This window comes from Gossypium hirsutum, chromosome A13 (genome assembly GCF_007990345.1).
Source record: "Gossypium hirsutum isolate 1008001.06 chromosome A13, Gossypium_hirsutum_v2.1, whole genome shotgun sequence".
Taxonomy (NCBI): domain Eukaryota; kingdom Viridiplantae; phylum Streptophyta; class Magnoliopsida; order Malvales; family Malvaceae; genus Gossypium; species Gossypium hirsutum.
In genome coordinates this window covers 63715032-63725645 of record NC_053436.1, presented here as the reverse complement: position 1 = coordinate 63725645, position 10614 = coordinate 63715032, and the positions used below count along the sequence as shown (strand labels likewise).

At 38.1% G+C, this 10614-nt stretch overlaps 1 non-coding gene across 1 annotated transcript; it reads left to right on the top strand.

Annotated features, from left to right (window-relative positions):
• Nucleotides 1-10257: 10257 nt before the first annotated feature.
• Nucleotides 10258-10364, top strand: LOC121213248 (small nucleolar RNA R71). Its single transcript, XR_005908630.1, has one exon. It is a non-coding gene; the product is annotated as a small nucleolar RNA R71 (small nucleolar RNA).
• Nucleotides 10365-10614: the final 250 nt, after the last annotated feature.

Below are 10614 nucleotides of genomic sequence, written 5' to 3'. Positions count from 1 at the left end.
CTGAGTTTTCGTAAACTCACCCCCTCTTTTAAATATTTGACGAATGGAAGGACTCGGAGGTGGCCACATTACGAATAACTTTAAATATTCGTATTTTCTTTTGCATTACTTAAATTACTTTCGCTTTGGGTTTTTGATGTAATAAGACATTTTCTCAAATTTTCTAGCTTTTAATTTGAGGGTTTTTAACTATTATGATTTATTTTTGTTAAAATAGAGCACGATTTTCTAAAATGATATCTGTTTTCATAACATCATGTTTTCACAACTTTGTTGAAATGCTTCCGCAACAAACATGTTTTTAAAAGTAAGGCTGGTTTAAAATGGTTAACAAATAATTAAGTTGACTTTAGAATTAAATAAATGGGTTTTCTCTTTCAAGCGAGATTCATTAATAAGACAAAGTTTTTCAAAAAAGCATTTTAATATGACACGCCAAATTTGGACATAATGTCTAGGCTAGGTGTGGGGTGTTACATTTAGAAAAATAAACTCCCACGCTAGCATAGGGATTCGAACACAAAACCTCTACAGGGGTATTACGATCATTTTATCTACTTTGGGGTTTCAGCTTAAATAACGTCCTCTCTGAAGGTCTATAGTCGCGTCGAGCGACACATATAACCTAATTGATCATAACGATGTAAATGGACCCAAGGCCCATTACTCGCCCAAGTGGGCCCACAAGCTTGTGTGGCCCATTTAGCCCAAATTCAGTTACGGCTACGTGACCTACAGAGCCCAGTCTAATATTTATCACTTACCATAGATTTAATCTGTATGGGGCCCACAAGCCCATTGGGCCCACATGACCCATTTCGGCCCAATATGGTCGATAACGGCCCAAGTCCACAAAAATGCTCGTGGTGGCCTTTACAGTCTATCGACCATGTTTTGTGGGCTCGATTTATCCTACAAGTGATCACACGCTCGTGAGACCTCAGATGTCAAAGTTTTGGCACTTCGACTTTTTGGCTTTTGCCGATCTATAGTAAGGAAGGGTGTAGTTACACACTTGTTTATGCAACCCATTCAAACTCCTTAAGCGCCCCACCTACAACCGTCCCAACATACAGTCAGTCCACCATTTATCAGTGTTTAAATCACTTAATCCAAATGGACAATACTACAAACCTCGATTGTACGAACTACGACTTGTTCCTTTAGATCATAGTTTAAATCGACCACACCTTTCTTTGCAAAGAAACTACGATAACAAAATATCTTAATAGGTGGAATCAATTATAGTTGAAGCTTAAACTCATGAATAATAACCATACAGAAAAAATAGGGCAATCCGACCTTTGCCCATAAGGCAAGGTACTGAAATACCTTAATCAATTAGTGGTGACAGGGTTTCGGTAGCTAGAGAATTTCTACCCTATCACACCTCAGAAACACCTAAAAAGAACAAACACGCATTAAAGGGAAGGAGTCACCATTTGGAAATCACAGAATACTAAGAGAAGGAGTATTTGGTTTTTAGAAGAAGACAGGAGAAACGAATTTTTCAGATCACTTAACAAAACACTTACCGATTCGTCAGAACCCTTGCAAGGCTGAAACGATTTACCAATACTAGAGAAGAATAATATTCGGCCAACCACTACCCAAACTACTTGAGAAAGATTAGAGAAGAACAACTTTCAGTTTAGAAGTAGAACAGAAGAAGAAGGGAGAAAAATAAATGAAGGGGAAAAAGAAAGAAAGTTGGCTATGAAAGAAAATTGAAAGAATAATGGGGAAGAAGAGGAAGATGAGTTCGGCAATGTCAAGAGAGTAGAGAAAGAAGAAAGATAGTGTCACGAGAGGTACAAACCCGAAACAACCAAATTCTAAAATTGACTAAAGGAATTTGGCCACCACTTGCAAAAAGGAGAAAAGAACCCTCTTTTAAGACACTAAAAAATACCGAAAATGCTCAGTTCTTTTCCCAATGCCAAATTTGAGATACCAAATAGCACCAACATCCCCGCACTCATCAAACTCCTAATTTCTCTCCACAAACCTCTCTCTAATCCTCCCCATGATTTCCTCCTTGATATCCTCCACCTATCACTCCACCACTCATCCATCAGAATTTTATAGCAACACACTGAACCAAGCTGCAAAATAAATACCTCATTTACTCTAAGCCAATGCTTAAACCTCAGACCTCAAGGTTCCTTTACATGCCACCTTGCCACTAGATGAAAAGGCTTTTTGTGACTTAAAACAAGTGCAATTATTTATAAAGCCTATGTACTAGAGTCTAAATTCATTTAATAGCTAATTTAAAAAATTCAACTAAGGCCAAGACTTGAACCCAGGCTTCTCAAACACTCCCAAACACACCCAAATCACTTATGAAATAAAGAAAACATGAAATTTGTGCCACTTACTTGCTTAACTAAAATATTTGTGATCAGTCTTCTAATCGCTCCCATTCTCAAATCCTAATACTTCTAGGCCCAATTTCAGGGTGTTACATGAATCCCCTACTTGAACTTTTTTATTTCGTTTTAGAGCTACCCAAACATCCAATCTAACCCGTATACACATGTATCGAGACATGCCTAATGATGGAAGTCGCATATCATACTCCATGAAATCCACAGAAAGTCACCAAAATGTCTCGCCATGGTTTCCAACATAAAGCCTAGTGGCAAGTCATGGACTTGGATCCAAAAAATCATAGAATATAGAGAAAAAGTAAGAGGGTCTTCATTTATTTCCAACTTGTGAAAAAGTAAGAGATGGTTATTAAAGACCCATGATAGTCCCTCCAACACCTTTTTCATGTCAACAACATGAAAAAATTTAAAAATGTTTCGTTTCTCAGCTAATTCTATTATGCATATACCACCAATGGGGTGTCGTAGATTCACCGGTGATACGTGATATTCACGACATTTTTTAAAAATTTATAATTAATCGTTCTTGAAACTAACTATTATCACAATTAAGCCAAGTGTACCTATCGAACAGTAGTGAGCTTTAGCAAGAACGGATTGTCGAACCCAAAGGAACCAAGAGTACTAGTAATTACTTCCTTCTTATTATCTAGCCTAAAAATTAAGGGGTTTTTTTATCTAAACTAATTAACTAAACTAAGGATGCATAGAGAGAAAATTGGGGAAAAGCTTTTGAGAAAACTCGATTAATTAAGACAATAACCAAGGAAAAATGCACCCAGACTTCACTTGTTATTTGACTCTGAATCAAGTGATTTATACATTTGACTTGATCCTTAGAAATCCCTAAGTTATATTATTATCTCTCTCGAGAAAAATAACGTCTATACCTAGGTTGATTAATAGAAATATCTTTTTAATTAACACCTAATGTTGCATTAACTCGACCTATGGACTCCCTTATTGGGTTTCACCCTAATTCGGTAAAATCTTGTCACCCTTTCTCTAGGTATGCTATCAACTCCGCTTAATTACGATAATTTTACTCTTAGACAGGGTCTTTTCCTCCTCTAAATAAGAGAATTAACTTGAATCAATATCTTGGGATATTAAAACAAGAATTAAGAACACATAATGAAGAACAAGTCAAATATTTATCATACAATTCAAATAATAATAACAAGATCAGTCTTAGATTTCATTCCCCTTAGGTATTTAGGGGGTTTAATACATAATTATGAAAGAAAACATCTCAAAAGAATAAAGATAACAAAACATAAAGAAAACCCAAAAACCCCTGAATGGAAATTGAAGGGAGATCTTCAGTCTTGATGATGGATCAGGCTTTTGAGATGGATCAAACGTCTTCCCTTGAGTAATTCCTTTCCTCCTACTCCGTGTGTCTATTCTAAGTTCCTCCACAGGTGTTTAAATAGGCTTTTGAATGCCTAAGAGCCCTCAAAAGTGGCCTTTTCTGAATAGGACTATACTTGGGCTTGAGAGGGATATGCCCGTGTGTGATTGCTCCAGCCAGTGGTCAAGGGTATCAAATAGGCACAGGCGTGTAGTCTACCCGTGTAAGTCGTGCTTTAATCTTGACAAATGGACACGACTGTGTGGCTTACCCGTGTGAGGAAGTCCAGGCCGTGTTGATTTCCCATGTGGGTCCATTTTCTCCGTTTTTAGCCCCTTTCTCACTCTTTTTACTCTCCTATGCTCACCTAAGTATAAAACATGAAATTAAAGAATTAGGAGCATCAAATTCACCAAATCTAAGGAGAAACCATCCATAAATGCGCTAAGCATGGGATAAAAATATTTATAAATTACGGTTTATCAAATACCCCCACACTTGAGCGTTTGCTTGTCCTCAAGCAAAATCCTCAACTCACAATCAAAATAAATTCTTCTCAATTTATAATCCCTATCAATAAGATCTCAAAATAATCCATAAGTAATCATACATTGAAAATTCAACTAAAAGTACATCAAAGTTTCAAACATTCCAAGTCGAGCATTTTATCATGAAAACATAGGTATCCCCCATCATCTAAGTAATCACCTTTGATCAAAATATCACAGAGTTTAACATCCTCAATAAAAATTCACTCAAATAACTCGAGGTGTTTAAGGACATCGAATGAAGCGCTCATTAATCAATATGAAAAGTTATTACCATAGGCTTGCATGAAAATCAAATCTCTACCACTATATATTGAGATGATACATCAATCAAAAGGTCTTTAGAGGGTTGTAACGTGGCTTTAGTTAGGGATGTGGTCACAAGCTGAAAGGAAAGCTTAGAATCAAGATTGAATTGAAAAAAATCGCCTATCTAGAAAAATAACTAATAATCAGTTGAATACAAGCGAGCTTCTTTTCAGAATATGGAATTAACACTTAAGCTCAAAAACGACGAATTACTACTAATATGTATGTAAGTATTGTATTCTTTTTAAGAACAAGTCAAATAACATAAAACTTAATTATTGTAATGAAGAGTAAAACATAGCTAAGCAATTAATTTAAATCAAGTCTCGACAAAAATAGGGATCAAATTAGGGGATTTCAACAATAATAGGTTATGGGTTAATGTTGAGGTTAAATCAATTAATGGCTTGTTAGGCTTAAAAGGGTTCACTAAGGGTAATTATGAAGGTAGGCTTTTGTGGAGTGGGTGGGTTAAACCTAGGTGCCTTTATCATCTCGACATATCAAATCAAATGGTGTGGTCTTGACATGCATAATCAAGCAAGTTCTAGAATAATAAATCAATACTGATGCACTCATAATAAAAGTGAACATGAAAGAAATAACATATGCTTTAAAGGCTCAAGATCTCACAAAAATTATGGCTTTTTGATGTTTAAACTTGTGTATTTCAGCTCAAGATAATATCTAAACTTGGGGAAACAACCTAAAAATTTTTTATTCTCAAAAATCAACTTATCATGCTTGATTCCCTAATGTCTTAAAGTTTAAACAATCAATGCATAAATGCCTATGTTTTAATTCAAGACATATCAATAAAAATCATAAATTAATAAAAATTCATTCTAATAGTGGTATGAAAAGATCACATGAGAACAAGAAAAAATTCAGGGATTTCTAATAATGATATAAAAGACCCCCCACACTTAAGATGTACATTGCCCTCAATGTACAAAGATAGATATATTGAAAAATATAGATCTATAACCATAAGATAGGAAGAGAAGTGAAACTTCCTGAATGATGAATGAACTCCTTGAATTGGAGTTATGGAGAATAATCGGCCAAGGCAATGATGAGAGTGAAGGAGGATACTTTAGTGGTGGTAGAGGTTCATTAGTCCATAAGTCTTGCGCCAAAAGAATATTATATCTGGTAGTAGTTATGGTCATGGTCGAGCAGGACATGGCAGTCGTGGAGAACCTTTTCTTGTGGATTTTTTAGTTCCTAAGTGATGATGAGCTTTAGAGCTCTTTATAACTATGATAAAATCAAGAACTCTTTAGGAAATATATGGAAGCATAATTACTCGTAATGAAATAGCTGAAACTATAAATTATTCAATAAAAATTTAAGAACCTAAAATTAAAATAATATTAAAGGAAAATAAAATAAAAAGTACTTAAAGAAGATAAATAAAGATAAAAGTGGAAATAAAAATAAAAAATAAAAAGTCTTTAAACATCATCATCGTCGGATGGTTCGCGAGGTGGTGGTGGCGATGAGATGTGAAGGTTCTGACAAATCTGATGAAGAGTAGCATCAATGTGATCAAAATGCTGAAAACACTGCTGCTCAAATTGAGTAAGGTGCTCAGAGATGTCAGAGTATAAAGCCGCCGCATGAACTGGACGATGGATGGATGGTGGCTAAGATGGTGGGTCCTCGTGATGTGGAGGGACATCATCAGTAATGTCCTTTGGTTCCTCTTCCTCTGTAGACTGGACGAGGCGATACTAAGGAGGGTAGGTTCCACGTCGTCTCTCGATCATCCTCATATGTAGTATGCTCGAGATGCCCTGTGGGGACATCTGGTCGATGAGAGTGAGGGAGTATGATTGTGCTGTTGTGTTAAGGAGCCCAAAGTGCTGAGCCAATCGAGTCACATAGGGCCCCATAAAAATGACTCCTCTCCTATACCGGTCCTTCTAATGGCGGATGGCGAGGACGATGAAATAGGTAAGGTCGAAGACGTGCCTGTTTGCCATGCTCCACAAGAAATAGGCGTCATGAGTGTTGATGACGACGGTGCTCTCTCACTGTCCTGTCAGAGTGTGGGCCAAGATGGCGTGTAGGTATCGCAGGGATGGGGCGAGGGCTAATGCCTTTGAGTGGCTAGGATCATATGTGGCTGAGGTAGGGACGAGGTCCTTCCAACACTTTGTGGGAGAGTAGTGGATGTGGCAATGGAGGGTGTCGAGTTTATTGTCGTCCATGAACTCCTCCGTGTACAGCCCTAGTGCAATTCAAAAATCCGGTACGCTCAACTGGCATACTAGACCACCAAGGCGGAACTGGACCATTCCAGGATCGTCGAAGTTTGTCATGATGACCTAAAGATGGAAGGTCGAGCAGAGTTCCATTGTGAGCTCGAGGTACGTCGGCTCGATGATCTCAAAGAAGAGCCCCCACGATTCAGTCGTCAGGAGGGCTCGGACCACGTCAGCCATTAGAATTTGTTCAAGTGCGACCAAGTCAATGCAGCGGCCTACATCTAGGGGTCGGGCCCGTAATATCTAAAATAGTTCCTCCTGAGGTCCCAAGGGAAACTGAGGGAACAGGTGCCTAATCTCTATGGTAGGACTCAAGGATGACACTGCTCTTTTCCTTTTCTTCAAGGCGAGGACAGCGGTCTTCTTACCACGTGAGGTTGACATTGTATACCTACAATGAAGAGTCGAAGTTAAATACTCCCCAAGAATATACGCGTGTTAAAACTGATTAAGAATATTTCATGGGGCTCACGTACTAGACTAAAACAACCAAAGCAAATATATCAAGTCATTATTATGAATAGGACTACGAGAGTCATGCAAGCAAAAGTATCTAGTGAATGAATGCATGCGGGTTGGATAATATGAAATATGGTGTGGGTAAGCATGAAATCCATGGAAACACAAAAAGAAATGGATGAATGTATCCTAATGTATTGACTAAAATGGAAAATTTCTAACAAAGAGCATAAGTATTATTATAACTATGAACATTTACTCAACATAATCAAATAAAACAAAAATAATCATGAAATAAGTAAAATATTTGAAGAGAAAAGAGAGGAAATAGTAAACAAACGTAAGAGGGAAGAGTTTTAGGTTATCGAAGGTGGTTCTATGGTCGGCGCACGAGCGTGGCAGGTAGGGCTTATGAAGTTTCAGCGGCTAGGGTTAGGGATTTTACGGAAGGGGGTGATGAATAGTGAAGGGTTTATATAGATTTTGGGGCACATGGCCATGTCGCACGGCCGTGTTCTACTTTGTCCGCTTCTCCCACGCCCTTGTTGTTTTATCAGTCTCGAGTACGGGTGGTGGGCACGGGCGTGTGACACGCCCGTGCTAAATTCTCAATTTCAACCATGGTTTCTAGACATGGGCGTGTCGCACGCCCATGTTGTTTTGATAGACTTGCCCACGGAAACGTCACATGGCTGTGGCAACTTATCTCATCTCATGTTGGGGAAAATTTTTACCCTGTTTTCGCATGGCCGTGTCACATGATCATGTCTCCTCCCATGGTGTGAGCACAGTCTAAGGCACGCCCGTGTGCCTAGCCGTGTAGATTAGAAAACTTGTGTTTCAAGGACTCAGTTAGTGAATAGATGTTAAAAACTAATTTTTTTTAAAGAAATCAATATTGTTAGTGCTCGGGTTGCCTCTCAAAAAGTGCTTATTTATAGTTTAAGCTCGACTTACCTCTCTTGTTTCTTGGTCATGGTGGTTCGAAGAGTTTACACTCCTCATCCCTACTATCAATTTTATCAACATAAGGTTTAAGACGAGTACTATTTACCTTAAATGTGCTGAATTTGGGATGAATTACCTCGACTGTACCATATGCAAAAATGCTAAGTATTGTAAGAGGGATTTCTTCATTTGGTTCAGAAGTGGTAATACGAGGTTTGCTGCGTCTAATAGCACTTTGTCTCCAACCTTAAGTTGAGTTGGGGAAAATTTTAGCTTGTCATGGCATGGTTTTGTTTTATCATGTGTTTTCGGTTTATGTGTCTGCCATTCATCTAGTTCCTCGATTTGTAGCCTTCGTTCTTCATAGACAGGTCCTTTTTTTTTTGCTTGAACATGGCTCATGTATGTTCTTTGAACCTATTTCTTGCAAAGTAGGGTACACCACATGGTCAGTTTTAGTAGGATGATTTATACCACCACCTTCAATTTTTGATGTGTTACTCGAATTACGAGCTTGAAGAGTGATTGTTTTGTCTCCCACACGAAGTGTGAGTTCACCTATGCCAACATCAACTATTGTTCTAACAGTTGCTAAAAAGGGCCTCCCTAAAATTAAAGGAAAGTTACTATCCTCTTTTATATCTAGAACAACGAAATCAACTGGGAATATAAATTTGTCAATTTTAACGAGTACATCTTCAATAATACCCCTAGGAAATCTGATTGTTTTATTAGCTAATTGAATACTCATCCTAGTTTGTTTGGGTTTCCCAAGACCTAGTTGCTTAAGCATTTTGTAAGGCATGACATTGATACTAGCCCCTAAACCAGCCAAAGCATTATTAACATCTAAGCTACCAATTAAACAAGGAATCATAAAACTCCTGGGATCTTTTAATTTGTTGGCCAGCATATTCCGTAGTATGGCTGAGCAAACCGCATTTAGCTCCACATGCGACGCTTCATCCAACTTTCGCTTATTTGTTAAAAGCTCCTTTAAGAATTTTACTACGTTTGGCATCTATGAAAGAGCTTTAATAAACGGTAAGTTAATATGTAAATTCTTTAATATTTAAGGAATTTACCAAATTGTTCGTCTGTGCGGTCTTTTCCTGTCGCATTAGGATATGGCACACGAGGTTTGTACTCTGTACTTACCGGTATTTGTTCACTGTGGTCTTCTTGACCTCTGCTTTTACTTACCACAATTCCTTGCCTCGGTTCTGGTTCAGGTTCCACTACCCCTTCCTTGTCTTGGATGGTAATTGCGTTGAGTTGTTCCCTTGGGTTAGATTCAGTGTTACTCGGTAGGCTACCTTGTGGTTGTTCAGATATTAATTTGGCAAGCTGTCCTATCTGAGTTTCGAGCCCTTGGATCGACGCTTGTTGATTCTTAAGTGCTGTCTCAGTATTCTGAAAACAAGTTTCTAACACCGAGATGAATTTTGTTAGCATCTCCTCAAGGTTTGGCTTTTTCTCTTGTTGGTAGGGTGGTTGTTGGAAGCCTGGAGGTGGTGGTCTTTGATTACGGGTTCCTCCAACCTGCATTGTAAGTATTACTATAAGGATTGTTTTGAGATCAAGGATTATTACCCAGGTAATTTAACTGCTCGTTTTCCATGTTGTGGCCATAGGGTGGGTATTCTAAATTGCTTGATCCACCTCCACTTACTTCGCACTGCATTACTGGGTGAACCTGTGAAGAACCAAGAAAATCGTCAATTTTTCTATTCTGAAGTTCTACCTGATTAAAGAGCATGGTGACCGAATCAACGTTAAAAATGCCGGCTATTTTCGTTGGCTTTGTCCTCATGACTTGCCACTGATAATTATTCAGTGACATTTCTTCTATAAATTGATAAGCATCCTCAGGTGTCTTATTATTGATAGTTCCACCAGTAACTACATCAATCATCTATCTAGTCGAAAGATTCAGGCCATTGTGAAACGTTTGAACTTGTAACCAGAGTGGTAACCCATGGTGAGGGCATCTTCACAAAAGGTCCTTGTATCTCTCTCATGCATCGTAGAGTGTTTCTAAATCCATCTGTACAAAAGAAGAGATATCATTACGTAATTTAGCCGTTTTAGCCGACGAAAAATATTTTAATAAAAACTTTTCGGTCATTTGTTCCAAAGTAGTGATTGACCCTCGTGGTAACGAGTTCAACCACTGTTTAGCTTTATTCCTCAATGAAAAAAGGAAAAACCGAAGGTGAATGGCACCATCAGAAATGCCATTGACTTTAAAAGTGTCACAAAATTCTAAGAAATTTGCCAAATGGGCGTTTGGGTCCTCGTCCTGCAAACCATCAAACTGAACAAACTAT